This window comes from Puntigrus tetrazona, chromosome 22 (assembly GCF_018831695.1).
Source record: "Puntigrus tetrazona isolate hp1 chromosome 22, ASM1883169v1, whole genome shotgun sequence".
Lineage (NCBI taxonomy): Eukaryota > Metazoa > Chordata > Actinopteri > Cypriniformes > Cyprinidae > Puntigrus > Puntigrus tetrazona.
Genome location: NC_056720.1, coordinates 16026053 through 16032112, shown reverse-complemented (window position 1 = coordinate 16032112; position 6060 = coordinate 16026053). Strand labels below are relative to the sequence as shown.

General features: G+C 35.9%; 1 pseudogene; it reads right to left on the bottom strand.

Annotated features, from left to right (window-relative positions):
- Positions 1-4617: 4617 nt before the first annotated feature.
- On the bottom strand, positions 4618-5620 carry LOC122327227 (annotated as a pseudogene).
- Between the last annotated feature and the right edge of the window lie 440 nt (positions 5621-6060).

Genomic DNA, 6060 nt, shown 5'->3' with positions numbered 1-6060 from the left:
TGTGGATCTGTCAAATATTAACCATAGGACTGAAACACTGCAATTAAATATTATTATTATTAATATTTAAAATACTGCATATATAGTCAGTGAAAAGTTCCATGAAAGGGGTTGATAAAATGATAATAGTTGTTAAGCTTTGATTATATTATATTAGATTATATAAGTGTGTAAATGTTAAAATTTACCATGCATTAATAATTGATTAGTTTCACTGATTTAATTTTTAGGTTTATGATGTAGCAAAACAAAAGTGTTTTACAGTAAACCTTGATGGTAAGGTGCAATAGGTCTGGTTGCATCATCACAAGTTTATTTCTTGTCTGTGCATTTAATATCTTTAATTGTCAGACTTCAACCATATGTTTCATGAGACATCATTACTGAAAACAGAATTTATTTCTTCCGAGTGCTAATAAACTCTTTGGGAGTTTTAACAGCTTGGTCTAGTTAAAGGTGCTGATTGGTCTCAAAAGAGTCTAACACAAAATCATTGCATCATAAGAAAGCAAAAAGGATACTGCTGTTTAGGGCGATATTTAAAAAAAAAAAAATTCATATCACTACATATTCTTCAAATAGTATTTAACCTTTTAATTTAAGGTTTGGAATTTTAAAGCTATTGACAAGACTCATAAGATCAATCAAATGTATACAATAACCTATAATAACCTCTACAAATACAGCTAAATGTATACATTATATACACTATAAACTAATTTACCAATTGAATGACATACCATAGACTTATACATGGCTAGTGTTTACCTATAGTATTTACATATTTCATTTTATTTCATAGTTGATAATGTTTCTGACTGAATGTGGCATCAGTGTCAGCAATAACTTGTCCACGGCCTTTTCTGATTATTTTTGTTGTCAAACTCTCTAAACTTAATTATACATGTTGTGCAGGCAGAAGAGTTTACCAGTTTACCCCGACCTCGGCCTCTGCAATGGGCCTGGTTTAAAGCTAAACTAGTGCTAAAAGAACTGACAGGATTTTTATTAGGGGTGAAACCTTACTTATACATACCATATCAGGAAAATTCCAAATGGAACAGATCATCCTAATCCCCTTGGAGTGGGGCACATGCATACCACTATGCAGTCATTTGGATGGCCTTATTATCTTCAGCTGGCATGTTGACAAAGCAGCACAGTGTAAATAGATACTTTATATTTTGGTACCATTTTGTGGTCAAGTTTGGTTACCAGAAATCAATTACCCTACCTTTAAGCTATGTGGGATACTACTCGGACAGCGATTCTCAATTGTATTCATTTATATACAGTGCAAATCTGTGAATGAATGTTACTGAAGTGAAGTAAACTTTAACGTATTTCCCCTGCTCAGGGGGTAGAGAGCAATGGACACTAAACACTGTCTATGTTGATTGGAACACAGTTCATGCACAGATATCTCTTCTAACAAGCTGATTATCTGAATCATTATCTGATTATCTTTGTATATTAACAAAGAAAGACATACAAAATATGCAGAGCTGTGGAGCGTGAGGACTGGGACTGAGAACCACTGTACTAGGAAGGTTCTTTGACCTGCTGTGGTCTGCCATGATGGGCAGGTAAATCTGTGATGAGTGGGCGGGGCTGAGAGCTCCAGCGTGAAAATGCAACTCTGATATTGACTTTGGTTTTGACACATTTACAAGACAGCCGTTTACAAGACAGCCTTTCTTTTAGTGGATACAAGGCCATTTGACATTGATCTCTTAGCAAGAAGTGTGTTAGTCTTGAAGCGCGCTGCAGCCACCAATCGAGTGTATGACATCAAAGTATCACAAGAGCGGCACTAAAATCTACAAGAATGTGGCTGATGCAGCCGAAGTATTTTCTGTAGAAAATGTCAAAGACCTGGACTGCACATCCAGATGAAATCTGATCTGGCTAAATGGGCTCTCACTAGACATGAGTAATTGTAAAGAAATTATTCAAATGAATGTGTTGCCATGGTTATTATGTCTTTTCAGTCATTACCTTTGGACATCACAAAACCAATTTAATGAATGGGACGGAATGATTTTGAGAATTGTCTGGAATTGTAGAAGACCTAGGGTAATTTAAGACATTGCAGTTGGCAAAAGAGAAAGGTGGTATGGTCCTACTCTGTTTTCAGGATTATTTGAAGCCCTTAATGAGCTGCTGTATACCGAGCTACAAGTTTAGATGCAAAACTATGATAATTACACAAATATACACTCACCAGTCACTTTATTAGTTACACCTTACTAGTACTGGGTTGGACCCCCTTTTGCCATCAGAACTGCCTAAATCCTTTGTGGCATAGATTCAACAAGGTACTGGAAACATTCCTCAGAGATTTTGGTCCATATTGACATGTTAGCATCACTCAGTTTCTGCAGATTTGTTGGCTCCACATCCATGATGCAAATCTCCTAAAGGTGCTCCTAAAGGTGCTCTATTGGATTGAGATCTGGTGACTATGGGGGCCATTTGAGTACAGTGAACTAACTCATTGTCATGTTCAAGAAACCAGTCTGAGATGATTTGCGCTTTATGACATGGCGTGTTATCCTGCTGGAAGTAGTCATCGGACGATGGGTACTCTCTGGTCATAAAGGGATGGTCAGCAACAATACTCAGGTAGACTGTGGCATTGACACAATGCTCAATTGATACTACTGAGCCCAAAGTGTGCCAAGAAAATAGAAAAAGAACGAACAGCCTATACCGTTGATACAAGGAAGAATGGATCCATGCTTTCAAGTTGTTGATGCCAAATTCTGATCCTACCATCCGAATACTGCATACCTCGGTTGTAACGAGTGGTTATTTGAGCTACTGTTGCCTTTCTATCAGCTCGAACCAGTCTGGCCATTCTCCTTTGACCTCTGGCATCAACAAATCATTTGCGCCCACAGAACATTGCATATTTTCTCGTTTTCTAGACCATTCTTTGTAAACCCTAGTGATGGTTGTGCTTGAAAATTCCAGTAGATTAGCAGTTTCAGCCCGTCTTGACCATGTCTATATGCCTAAATGCACTGAGTTGCTGCCATGTGATTGGCTGAATAGAAATTTGCATTAACGAGCAGTTGGACAGGTGTACCTAATAAAGTGGCACATGACCAGAGCAGAACACAGCATAAATGAGTACACCCCCTCTGAATAAATACAAGAGATGTGTTTTCTTAATGATCACTAATATAATTCATGGAAAGATGGCAAAATTTAAATGTATTAAACATATACTTAATAAAAACAACAAAATATGGCAATACATTCCGTAAGATAAGTAAATTTGCCAATGTAGGCAAATTTCACATCTGTGGCATTTAACGAGCTTCTTAAATGCTCTGGTCTTTAATGGAGAGTGTTGCTGAGCTCGTCTCTACAGCTGCTCGAGATTGTTGAGATTGAGTGAAATACATGTCTACTGATTTTCACCTTGGGAGAAGGTCTTCACTGTCATGCTGAAAAAATGACTAATAATGTGGGGAGGTTAGCATCCTCTGTTTGAAGTTTTTGTACAGTAGTGTGTTAGCTGATGATAACTTTGATAAAGCAGAACTCTCTCAAACCTTCAGTACTCATTCATCCCTATAGAAGAGCTTTACTAGCACTGAACATCAACCAGACACTGTACTCCTTCTCTAAGAACACCAGAACATTTTGGATACCTTTGGATCTGAAATGACTGACTTGGTCTCTTGATTCAAGAAGTCTCTCTGTTTCGTAACTATGGGCCATGGAAGAGGTTAAATTAGTTTATTTTGCTTCGACTAGGTAATTCTAGATGTGACAATAAGCATACATGTCACTTTGTTACTTTGTAACAGGCCTATATCTCCAACCCTAACATGTCAGAAAGAGTAATTGCTGCATTTGTTAAGTTTTAGAGGAGTGTACTCATTTATGCTGTGCACTGTATTTAGTTTTGTTGGGTGTGGTCATAGAATGAGTAAATCGTGATGGTCACAATAGTAGCATTCAAATGTTAAAAAGGTACAATAATGATATTAATTTTTATAATACTTGTAGTATTAATGTAAAATGTTTCTGTTATATTTTACTGAAAAAAGGTAAAAATTCTGAAAAGCAGTGATGGTTGAGTTATTAATTTTATTAATAATCTCAGCATTTCTATCAATGTTGCATAAGTTTTTTTAAGCATTATAGTAACATTAGAACATGATCAAACAGTTAAAAAGACTGTATCTAACAATTTATCATTTTTATGACTGCAGAAAAATTATATCTCAGTACACACTTTATCCCACCAGTCAGTCACAATTGGGACTGAACATAAAACAAAATTTTTACTTTCTAAAACAAAAAAAAAATAAATAAATATAATATATATATATATATATATATATATATATATATATATATATATATATATATATATATATATATATGTACAAACAGAGCATGGAAGCAGAGGCATTCACAAATAAAAATGTGAGTTAGATGATACATGATCATATATTAGTAATAGTTAGACACTATGTTTAAACATTAAAAACATAGCTGTTACATGACTTGTCAACTAATGTTATCAAAAGATTTTCTCAACAAGAATGCATTTGGATATAAATCTTATTTACATTTGTTATTGCAGGATTTGTTTGATCATTTCTCTTCTGGGAACAGATTGAAGTACTGTGATGAAGGTTCAAATATTTTCAGTGTCAAAATGTATTTTGCTGATAGCCTAAACCATCGATAAAACATTGCATAGATAAGTGGATTCATGCAGGAATTCAAGCATAAAATCCAATACATTACGTTAATTATAAGAGCATCATTTTCATCATGCCCAAGGAAAAAGAGTAACTAAATAGTATGGCATCCAGCAAAGAAGATAAACCAGGACTACAATCCCTAAGGTTCTTGCAGCCTTCTTTTCTGATTTAGCCTTTTTGTCTGTAACCGAGTTTAAATGCTTAGCTTGATAATTTGCTACAAAACAGATTTTCACATATAAAGAAACAATTACTGAACAAGGTGCCACTAAACAAACAAAGGAATCTAATATTAGATATTCCAACTTGACAGAAAGTACACATTCTCCAATACATGAGTGGGTTCTTTCTGGATTGATTAAAAACTCATACAATAGATAAAATGAATAAAAGAAAGAGAATAACCAGTTTACTACAATGGAAATAACAACTCTATTAGTATTGACCTTCAGTGGATATCGCAAAGGGTCATTCACAGCAATGTATCGATCCACGGATATTATAACCAAATTTCCAAGAGATGCTGTAACAACCACATAGAGAATAAGAGGAAATATTGAACAGAATATTTCTCCAAAGTACCAGCATGGCTCAATGAGTTTCATTCCCTGCACTGGCATGAGAATCAGTCCTGCGATCAGATCAGCCACGGCCAGAGAGAGGATCAGCACATTGGTCGGAGTGTGGAGCTGCTTGAAGTGTGAGATGGAGACAATCACCAACAAGTTCAGAAACACAGTGAACACTGATATTACAGAAATGAAAATGTACACAACAATGTACTTCGCTTCTGGTCTGATACTTTTGGTACAAGACAAATTGTTGCCTGGAAAGCAGTATCGGACTGTTTGATTGTCCACATTTGTCACTTCCCAATCAGACACTTCCATGATGGATGGATATTGAAGAGTAGACTCTGTGTGAAGATGCTTGTCAGTTAGGTCCTGATCCTTGTCACTGACATGACCTAGCTTTATACGAATGAAAGCACAGCGACCAGCCCATTTAATACAAGGTTTCATTATTCAACTCTCAAACCCACCCACTGAATATTCATAGACCTGCTTAATTTGATCTGTACTGAATAGTGGATTAGTGAATCCATTAATGCCTATTTACTTTTATATTTTTCCAATGATTACCTCATACTGTACAGACATTGCCAGCTGGTGTTAGAAGTGAGAACAGCGCCAGCGTGCTAAAGACATCCCCTCATCACTGGTAGTTTTTATAGGACATTTGTTGGCTGCCTGGTCAAACAAAATTCTGGCCTTGGACTTCAAAGTGTTGAAGCCCTCAAGATTTGGCATTGCATGATCTGTTGTGCACT